This window comes from Melanerpes formicivorus, unplaced genomic scaffold (genome assembly GCF_026170545.1).
Source record: "Melanerpes formicivorus ecotype bairdi unplaced genomic scaffold, bMelFor1.0.p_v2 SCAF_213, whole genome shotgun sequence".
Taxonomy (NCBI): domain Eukaryota; kingdom Metazoa; phylum Chordata; class Aves; order Piciformes; family Picidae; genus Melanerpes; species Melanerpes formicivorus.
The window spans coordinates 365,377-376,448 of NW_027142565.1; positions in this window are offsets into that span (position 1 = coordinate 365,377).

The window sequence follows — 11,072 nt, forward strand, 5'->3', positions numbered from 1 at the left end:
TTGAAGTCCCTCAGAGGATTGCAGCCATAGCTTGGGTTTTGCAGTAGCACAGAGTACCCTGTAGGGTGGGTGCATGTACTCATCACTGGTTAGGGCACACCTTGAGTCCTGTGTCCAGTTCTGGGCATCTCAGTTTAGGAAAGATGTTGAGTTGCTGGAAGGTGTCCAGAGAAGGGCAAAAAAGTTGGTTAGGGGTTTGGAGTACAGCCCTATGAGGAGAGGCTGAGGGAGCTGGGGTTGCTTAGTCTGGAGAAGAGGAGGCTCAGAGGAGACCTTCTTGCTGTCTACAACTACCTGAAGGGAGGTTATAGCCAGCTGGGGGTTGGTCTCTTCTCCCAGGCAAACACCACTAGAACAAGAGGATACAGTCTCAAGTTGCACCAACCAAGGGAGGTTTAGGCTGGATGTTAGGAAGTAGTTCTTCACAGAAAGAGAGATTGGCCATTGGAATGTGCTGTCCTGGAGGTGTTTAGGAAGAGACTGGATGGGGTGCTTGGTGCCATGCTTTAGTTGATTAGATGGTGTTGGATGATAAGTTTGACTCAATGATCTAAAAGGTCTTTTCCAGCCTGGTTAGTTCTCTTCCTTTCTATTCTTACAGGGCCCCAGCTGTAGCATTTGAGGCTGGAGTGATGGTAATCCTCTACCACCTTCCCACGAGTCCTCACTTTCTGTGCCGCCAGAAGTCCTGGAGCCCAGCTAGGCACCCGCAGCCCCGGTGTCAGCGCAGCATGAGCAGGAACTGCTGTGCAGCTGCGTGGCTTTTCCCTCCTTGGAGCTGGAAGATCTGCACTGCAGATATATCCTGGGATCTCCTGGTTGCTGTGGTCCTTAAATACAGCTTTCCTCTTGGCAAGGCTTTCTCTGCCTTTCTCGTTAGGAAAACCAGACTCAGTGACCCCAACTTTTCCCGTAATCTTAACTCTTTAACCCCAATTTCTCCCTGAACTATTTATTTCAGCCTTTTCTATTCTTTCTTTGAGCAGCGCTGACAGGCGATGGTTCTGGAATAATGAGATGTCTCGCAACCATGGCAACGCAATGCACTCATCGGAAACTTTTCTGATACTAAAGGAATTAGTTTACCACAGCCTCCTGCCTTAGCTTCCCGAAGAGACTCCCAGGCTCACCAGGATGTTTAAGAGCACAGAATTCATTGACCGACCAGGTAACACCGCAGAGAATCGCTCTGATATGCTACACAGCGTTTGCCCCTGGAGCATATGCCAGGAACAAGTCCTAAGCCAGCTGCTTGTGAAAGCTAGGAAGCTGGGGAAATTGGAAGGCTTGTCATTAAAGGGTACTTTTGTTCTACTCCACTGTCGAATCCCCTTGCTTCAGAGAGAAGCTTTAATTTTGCAGGGGTCTGTTTTGATTTGGTAAGAGAACCCAAAGCCCTACCACTGACAACAATAAGCGATTTCTCCTCTCCCTCCTCTCCCTCCTCTCCCTCCTCTCCCTCCTCTCCCTCCTCTCCCTCCTCTCCCTCCTCTCCCTCCTCTCCCTCCTCTCCCTCCTCTCCCTCCTCTCCCTCCTCTCCCTCCTCTCCCTCCTCTCCCTCCTCTCCCTCCTCTCCCTCCTCTCCCTCCTCTCCCTCCTCTCCCTCCTCTCCCTCCTCTCCCTCCTCTCCCTCCTCTCCCTCCTCTCTCCTCCTCTCTCCTCTCTCCTCTCTCCTCTCTCCTCTCCCTCCTCCGTCCTCCCTCCTCCCTCCTCTCTCCTCTATGCTCTCTCCTCTCTCTCCTCTCTCCCCTGTTCCCTCTCTCCCCTCTCCCCTCCACCTTTTGCTTTCAGGGAGAACAGATTCCTGCTTGCTGAATCACTTCTACCTCCTCTGTAAATATTATCCACCGTTTACCTCTCCTCGTTTCCCTCTCTCCTGAATTTACATCTAATCTTACTTCTTTTCCCTCTGCATTATGCTGCATTAAAGTCTCCTAAGTGCATGAAAAATGGTGGCTGTAATGCATGAAGGGAAATTAATAAAGCCAGAGGAGAACATGAAATCAATAATCTAATTCTGACAGCTCGCTTTGTCTCTGTGGCCAGGCTGTGAGGATGTACTAGTGTTTCCCTCTGTTTAAAATTAATTGAACTATTTTACCATATCAGATAAGAGTGCACTCTTTGTGCTATTGAAGTGATAATTATGACATGATAATTACAGTCTGTGGCCTGCATGATTCTGTGAATGAGTCAGCACAGGCAATTAGTCTGCGACAGCAACTTTATGGGAATGTGTCCCTACAGACAGGAGCTACAGGGTAGTCTAGCTGCTTATTATCTCTGCTCCCCAAGCCCCTATGCTCACAAGAGGATAGGGTTTGTTGTGGTTGTGGTGCTGGGAATTTGAGTGATTTGGATTTGATTTTGTTTCCAGGTTGGCCAATCCGTTTGCATAAACATAACCACTGCAGGAATCAGAGGGAGAAAAAGATGGGAACAGTAGCAGTCCACAGGGTCATGGATTCTGAGCTCTGAGATGGTGTCCTTTGGGAAATTGAGGGAGCTGGGGAGTGCTTAGCCTGGAGAAGAGGAGGCTCAGGGAAGATCTTATTGCTGTCTACAACTACCTGAAGGGAGGTTGTAGCCACGTGGGGGGTTGGTCTCTTCTCCCAGGCAACCAGCACCAGAACAAGAGGACACAGTCTCAAGCTGCACCAGGGGAGGTTCAGGCTAGAGGTGAGGAGAAAGTTCTTCCCAGAAAGAGCAATTGGCCATTGGAATGTGCTGCCCAGGGATGTGGTGGAGTCACCATCCCTGGAGGTGTTCAAAGAAGGATAGGATCTGGCACTTGGTGCCATGGTTTAGTCATGAGGTCTGTGGTGCCAGGGTGGACTTGATGCTCTTTATGGTCTTTTCCAACCTTATTAATAGATTAGAATAGAGTAGAGTAAAGTAGAGTACAGTACAATACAATGCAATACAATTAACCAGGATGGAAAAAACCTTTGATTCTATGATTCTATGATTTTGTTTCCAGGTTGGCCAATCCGTTTGCATAAACATAACCACTGCAGGAATCATGGAGAGAAAAAGATGGAAACAGTAGCAGTCTACAAGGTCATGGATTCTGAGCTCTGTGATGGTGTCCTTTGAGAAATTCTCTTTGATGCTGGAATGATATGGGCTCCCCATGCCTGCTCTGTTAAAACTGATCAGCCTTGGAGTTTTCTAAGTCATCCATCACTGTAATATCCTGCTGACAACTCCATGTTCCTCTGAGCTCACTGAAAAGCCTCAAGAACGTCCAGGAAGAAGCAAGACAAAATACTAGTCAACAGATAAATCCATGAGCATCAAACATTGCTGAACATTGCTTGGTTTTGGCAAGCTCAAAGGACAAGGGAATTTCATCCAAAATCATTTACAGTCTGCCTCAGGAGGCAAGAGACAGAGATATATGCAGGTAAGGAAATAATCATAGAATCAGTAAGGTTGGAAAAGACCTCAGAGATCATCAAGTCCAACCTGCCACCCAACACCTCATGACTAACTAAACCATGGCTTCAGGTGCCACATCCAATCCCCTCTTGAACACCTCCTGGAATGGTGACTCTACCACCTCCCTGGGCAGCACATTCCAATGGCCAATTACTCTTGCTGGGAAGAACTTTCTCCTCACCTCCAGCCTAAACCTCCCCTGGCACAGCTTGAGACTGTGTTCTCTTGTTCTGGTGCTGGTTGTCTGGGAGAAGAGACCTACTCCCACCTGGCTACAACCTCCTTTCAGGTAGTTGTAGACAGCAAGAAGGTCTCCCCTGAGCCTCCTCTTCTCCAGGCTAGACAACCCCAGCTCCCTCAGCCTCTCCTCACAGGGCTGTGCTCAAGACCTCTCCCCAGCCTTGTTGCCCTTCTCTGGACACCTTCCAGCATCTCAATGTCCTTCTTAAATTGAGGGGCCCAGAACTGGACACAGGACTCAAGGTATGGCCTAACCAGTGCTGAGTACAGGGCAGAATGACCTCCCTGCTCCTCCTGGCCACACTATTCCTGATCCAGGCCAGGATGAAATACTTTTTGGCGACATGAGAGAGTGCCCATCACACAGCATGGAAATAACATTGTTAGGTTATGTGCTCTTGGAGGGAAGCTTGGAAAGAAGGAGAATGTCGCTTGATTTCTAGGTGTCCTTCTCCTGGTTGATCCCAGGCTGAAAAGGATTAATCCTCACCTCAGAACAAATCAGTAGTGGATTGTGATTAATAATACAGAGGGCAACACACTGGGAAAAAAATGAAGAGGAAACACAAGATGGAACAGCTGCTTGCTAAGTGAAGATCATCCATCCTGTGAGCTGATGAGACAGTGGCAGTAACACTGTATTATTGTGCAATTAATGATGATGCATATCAGTAGGATCCAAAAGAGCTGATTTAAGGCCACCTTTCCTAACTTCACAGTGTAGCCACCCTGCTTTCCTTTGACTCTGTGTAATTATGCCTCAGCTGTACTGTTCATTTATCACAAGGTCTATTTCTTTAGCTGGTTCCACCGTAGGCAGGCAAATATAGATGCCTTAAGATCAACCCTGCTCCAAGGCAGCTCACATGGAGAGGACATATTTTTGTTCCTTGAACATGGTGGCATGTTGCCATCTGTGACATTTCAAAAGAGGTGCCACTCCCTCATCCTAGATCTCCAGTAGAGATGTGATGAGCTGCAAGGGAACTGTCAGCAAGAAGGATTCATGCATAACATATTGCCTCCTGATGAAAGGAACCAACACACACCAACACATGTACAACGTGTCACTATTAGGTCTAGAGTTGGAGCTCAAGAGACAGATGCTCTGCTCAGATTGCAGTGCTCTGCTGAATTCTCCATACACTAAGTGAGAATGGGATTCAGAGAGAACCACAGCTCATCCTAGGGCTTGTGAGAGATCTTCTGGGAGGGATAATGTTGTGTTCTGTATCAAGCCCTATGAGGAGAGGCTGAGGGAGCTGGGATTGTTTAGCCTGGAGAAGAGGAGGCTCAGGGGAGACCTTCTTGCTCTCTACAACTACCTGAAGGGAGGTTGCAGACAGATGGGGGGTTGGTCTCTTCTCCCAGGCAACCAGCACCACAACAAGAGGACACAGTCTCAAGCTGTGCCAGGGGAAGTTTAGGCTTGAGGTGAGGAGGAAGTTCTTCACTGAGAGAGTCGTTTGCCATTGGAATGTGCTGCCCAGGGAGGTGGTGGCGTCAACATCCCTGGAGCTGTTCAAAAGGGGATTGGATGTGGCACTTGGTGCCATGGTTTAGTCATGAGGTCTGTGGTGACAGGTTGGACTTGATAATCTTAGAGGTACCTTCCAACCTTGGTGATTCTGTGATTCAAAACAAAGGCATTTTTATTTCTTGGGAAAGACCATGCAAGTTTGAGGACAAGCCTGGGCTGCATTCATGTCTTACAGTTCAAAACCTACCCAGGAATATTGCCACACGCAGCCTGAGTGAGACCTGATTGAGTGACACCTAAGAGAATTCTTCCTGGACATTCTTGAGGCTGTTCAGTGAGCTCAGAGGAACATGGAGTTGTCAGCAGGATGGAAGAATAGTTCAAAGATAAATATCTTTCTTTTCTTTCTTTTTTTTTTTAGGTAGGGAATCCAATTATTTACAGTGCCTTTGTCTTCTTCCCATGGCTGCAGTACCAGTCTAAAAATCCCTTTCCCTCTTCTCCCCCTGCTGACACACAGAGAAAGTTATCGGGCTCGACAGTCAGACACATCTTCAGTGGCACTTTCCCCTTCACTTACATAAGTGGATATGAATATTGATAACTGCTATCTCTGACACTCTGCTGGTTAACAGGTTTCGACCTGCAGAAGAATCCAAAATACCAAGCACAGGATCATAAATATTAAAATTCTCATTCTCTGCCAAAAATAATACCCCCAGCTTCTTGGTTCCTTTCCTTGAGCAAAGACAGGAACAAACAGCGGCAGCAGAGTCAGAGAAACCTTGTCTGGAAAGGACCTCTGGTGGTCAGTAACTCGAGCTCCATTTTGGAGCAGGAATATTATAGAATCATAGAATCAGTCAGGGTTGGAAGGGACCACAAGGATCAGCTAGTTCCAACCCCCCTGCCATGGGCAGGGACACCCCACACTACATCAGCCTGGCCAGAGCCTCATCCAGCCTGGGCTTAAACACCTCCAGGGACGGCACCCCAACCACCTCCCTGGACAACCCATTCCAGGGCTTCACCACTCTCATGGGGAAGAACTTCCTCCTCACCTCCAGCCTGAATCTCCTCACCTCCAGCTTCATTCCATTCCCCCTAGTCCTATCACTACCTGAGATCCTGAGCAGTCCCTCCCCAGCCTTCCTGTAGCCCCCTTCAGATACTGGAAGGCCACAATTAGGTCACCTTGGAGCCTTCTCTTCTGCAGACTGAACAGCCCCAACTCCTTCAGTCTGTCCTCATAAGGGAGGTGCTCCAGACCTCTGCTCGTCCTCGTGGCTCTTCTCTGGGCACCTTCCAGCACCTCCATATCCCTCTTGTAATAGGGGCTCCAGAACTGGATGTAGTACACCTGGTACCCCCAAGCACAGTGCAGAAGCTTTCACGCAGCAGAGATGCTCCCCATTTGTGGTTTATAATTATGTATGCTGGTTCCCTTCTTACATACCTTATTGCTCTCTACAACTACCTGAAGGGATGTTGTAGCCAGGAGAAGGTTGGTCTCTTCTTCCAGACAACCAGCACCAGAACAAGAGGACACAGTCTCAAGTTGTGCCAGGGGAAGTTTAGGCTGGAGGTGAGGAGAAAGTTCTTCCCAGCAAGAGTAATTAGCCATTGTAATGTGCTGCCCAGGGAGGTGGTGGAGTCACCATCCCTGGAGGTGTTCAAGAGGGGATTGGATGTGGCATTTGGTGCCTTGATTTAGTAGTCATGAGGTGTTGGGTGACAGGTTGTACTTGATGATCTTTGAGGTCTCTTCTAACCTTATTGATTCTATGATTCTGGTTATTTCCAGCACAGAGCAATGGCTTCAACAGTGGCAAAAGCATTCTGTGACTTGTATCAGTGAGTGGGGAGAAGAAAATCAGCATTCACTTGCAGCAGTGAGTTTTTGGTCAAGATTTTGTTACTGAGTAAGTGACTGATGTTGCATGTCATTTGATTTTCATCAGTGTGGGCTTTTCTGAGGATCACAGTAGTGCTGAACAAAACCCACAGCAGTAGCAAGATGTGAATCAAAATGTCTGCAGACATCTGTAGATATAAACAGCCTCTAGACTGTTTAACAGAGCAACTGGTTGCAAGAGGAAGAAAAGCAAATTTAAATGAAGTGATCCAGTGTGAGCTAACCCAGTGTGTGCTCTGAGTTTAACTTACTGTGAAGTTCAGCCTAAAACTTTTGATCCAAGTTCCCCAGGTCCAGTACTGTTCATTTTGAGTGAAGGCAAACAGGGCATACAGCCCTGCATAGGGTTGCTGAAGAACCAATGAAACAAAACAACCTGAGCTTGCTTTGTGCTCTCTGGTGAGACCTCACCTGGGGTACTGTGTCCAGTTCTGGAGCCCCTAGTACAGGAAGGATCTGGAGGTGCTGGAAGGTGTCCAGAGAAGGGCCACGAGGATGAGCAGAGGGCTGGAGCTGCTCTGCTATGAGGACAGACTGAGAGAGTTGGGGCTGTTCAGTCTGGAGAAGAAAAGGCTCTGAGAAGACCTAATTGTAGCCTTCCAGTATCTGAATAGGGCTACAAGAAAGCTGGGAAGGGACTTCTTAAGGTGTCAGGGAGTGATGGGACTGGGGGAGAATGGAACAAAATTAGAAATGAGTAGATGCAGATTGGATGTTAGGAAGAAGTTCTTCCCCAGGAGGGTGGTGAGACACTGGCACAGCTTGCCCAGGGAGGAGGTAGAAGCCTCATCCCTGGAGGTTTTTGTAGCCAGGCTGGATGTGGCTGTGAGCAACCTGCTGTAGTGTGAGGTGTCCCTGCCCATGCCAGGGGGGTTTGGAATTGGCTGATCCTTGAGGTCCCTTCCAACCCTTATGGTTCTATGAACAGCAATGCTTTTAAGGAACTTATCCTACAATGACATCTGGTGGCTGCTTTCTTTTGGCAGGATTGCTGAAGTATGCTGCCAAGAGCTGCCTGAGGGTAAGTCTTCCCATGGCAATATTTTGCTAAGGTTCTATTTTTTTTGGCTGGGGGGGAAGTGTAAATGTATTTGCATGACTGAACACTTTTTCAGCTAATCAACAGCACCTAGTCCCACCCTGAGGCTGGGCACTGTGGCTATAAGTCTTGTGGGGAATGATTTGATGGTTGATTATCCAGCAGAGAAGCCACTGCTACATCTAGAAGATGGACTGGCTCATTCTGAGAGCAGCCACTGTTTGGCCCAACAATATGCTGTAGCTTGTTAGAGATCAGAGCATTGCATACCCATTTTGACAGCAGAAGTTCTGAGTGTGCTCAAGAGTGGTCACAGGTCTCTGCTGCAGCCTCAAAACGCTGCTGTGTTGGGGTGCTGAGTGCTCTGCAGACAGTAATCCCCAGGTTTGTAAATTGTGCAATGGTGGCAGTGGGGGGACCACCAAAGGCTGATTCTCTCCCCTAGGCAGTCTATAACAAAGCCCTGAAAGACAGTCACAGAATCATAGAATTGTCAGGGCTGGAAAGGACCTCAAGGCTCAGCCAGTTCCAAATCCCCCTGCCATGGGCAGGGACACCTCACACTACAGCAGGTTGCTCAGAGCCACATCCAGCCTGGATGCAAAAACCTCCAGGGATGAGACTTCCACCACCTCCCTGGGCAACCTGTGCCAGTCTCTCACCACCCTCATGGGAAATAACTTCTTGCTAACATCCAATCTGAATCTATCTATTTCTAGTTTTGTTCCATTCCCCCCTGTCCTATCCCTACCTGACACCCTAAAAAGTCCCTCCCCAGCTTTCTTGTACCCCCCTTCTGATGCTGGAAGGCCACAATTAGGTGTCCTGGGAGCTTTCTCTTCTCCAGACTGAACAGCCCCAACTCCCTCAATCTGTCCTCATAGCAGAGCAGCTCCAGCCATCTGATCCTCCTCGTGGCCCTTCTCTGGACACCTTCCAGCACCTCCAGATCCTTCCTGTACTAGGGGCTCCAGAACAGGATACAGTGCTCCAGGTGGGGTCTGAATCCTCTAATAATCCTCCGTTGTGCCTTTCCAAGAGCTGGGCACCATGTACTGACTGGACAAAATGGTGACCCAGTCTCTGCTTCCAACTTCAGTGAGCTCCCTGCTCAAGTGTTGTTTGTGCCCAGCACTCATTTGCAGGGCTGACTTGGGTGCTCCTCGTGGCCAGAGCTATGTGGTCTTTGGATTCTTATTCAGGTCTTTGTGTACATGTCAGAGCCTGTGGCTAGCAGAGGCCACCAGATGGAACCCAAGCCATGCTTGTTCTTTCAAAATCTCACTGCCAGTGCTCCTTTCAGAAACTTTAGACAAGGCAGCACTCCTCTTTCATGAGTCTTACCCTTTGGGGGGTGGGTTGTACTAGACAGGCTTCACAGAACAACTGCTGTCCCATTCAACGAGACACCAGGTAAAGGGGGAAATTGCCCAAGGGAAAGAATTCACAGACAGCAGCAAGACATGGTGGCTTAAAAATGATTTCTTAAACCAGCCATTTGAAGAGGAAACTGTAAGCATTGTGGCTGCAGTGGGGAAGGAGTAACAAGAATTGATTTCATGGACTTTGGTATGAATTAAAGCAATGTGGATTGGTATGAATTAAAGCAATGTGGGCAAGGTAACAATTTAGCCCTGACAGCTGTCAGTGCCAAATACTGCATTGCTTCTTGGGGGGGAAATAGCACAAGTCCACAGTTTGGTCTTCAAAGAGCTTAGCCTTGAAGTCATGATCCAGTTGTCTTGGGTTGGATTTCTGCCTGGTACTCAGCATAGTCAATCCCATCAAATTGGTGTAATTCAAATGTAAACTCAGTTCTTCACTGTGATACCTTCTCTTTAGATAACTTCTGGGTTTCTGGTTTGGAGCTGCACTGGGAAGTACTGGTGATCATTAGTCCTAGCTTCTGGGGTTTATGTCTTGGTTTGATTGTGTTGCTGGGATTATTGTTTAGTTATTTTCCCTGTGGGCTATTAGAACTTTGGCAAAATCTGGGGAGGAAATGGGATATATATACACTGTTCAACATTTCTCCTAGGAATAAGAAAGGCCTCCCCCCTACCCAGAGCAGGATGAGGATGGAGACAGCTGTTGCTGTTTACGCTCTAGCATTGCACAGGCTCCCCCCAGAGAAGGTATATTGGGACCCCCATAGCTCTGGTGCTGCTACAGCTCTTTTTCCTTTGCTTCCCTGCCAGGACTAGCAATTATGTGCTTGCTTTCTACCCTCCAGAGATGAAGCTCAGAGTCAGCCCACGAGGATCATGCATGGTTGATGCTCCATGCCTTGTTGACTCACACATCAAAAATAATTTCTTAATATCCTTGTACTTCTTAACTTCCTGTTTCTTCTCATTACTGGCCCTGAAAGCACAACTGTGATCTCTGCTGAAAACCCAGGCTGCTCAGGAGGCACTGTGTGCTCACTGCTTATGTATCACAGAAATCTTTAAATCTTTTCTATATACTTTAATGTTTGGCCTTGTTTATATGCAGTCTTTTCTTGCCTCTGAGGTATCAAGAGCTGAACTAACTTCTTTCATGGCTTAACATCTTAAACCTGTGGATATCTTGCACCATTGCACATCAGATGCCATGGCCCAGCTCTCCCAGCTGTCTGCTGATGGGAATGGAATGGAATGGAATGGAATGGAATGGAATGGCATAGGAATAGAATAGAATAGAATAGAATAGAATAGAATAGAATAGAATAGAATAGAATAGAATAGAATAGAATAGAATAGAATAGAATGGAATGGAATGGAATAGGATGGAATAGCATAGAATAGGATGGAATGGAATGGAATGGAATAGGATAGCATATGATAGGATAGCATATGATAGGATAGGAATAGAATAGAATAGAATAGAATAGGAATAGAATAGCATAGAATAGGATGGAATGGAATGGAATGGAATGGAATGGAATGGAATGGAATGGAATGGAATGGAATGGA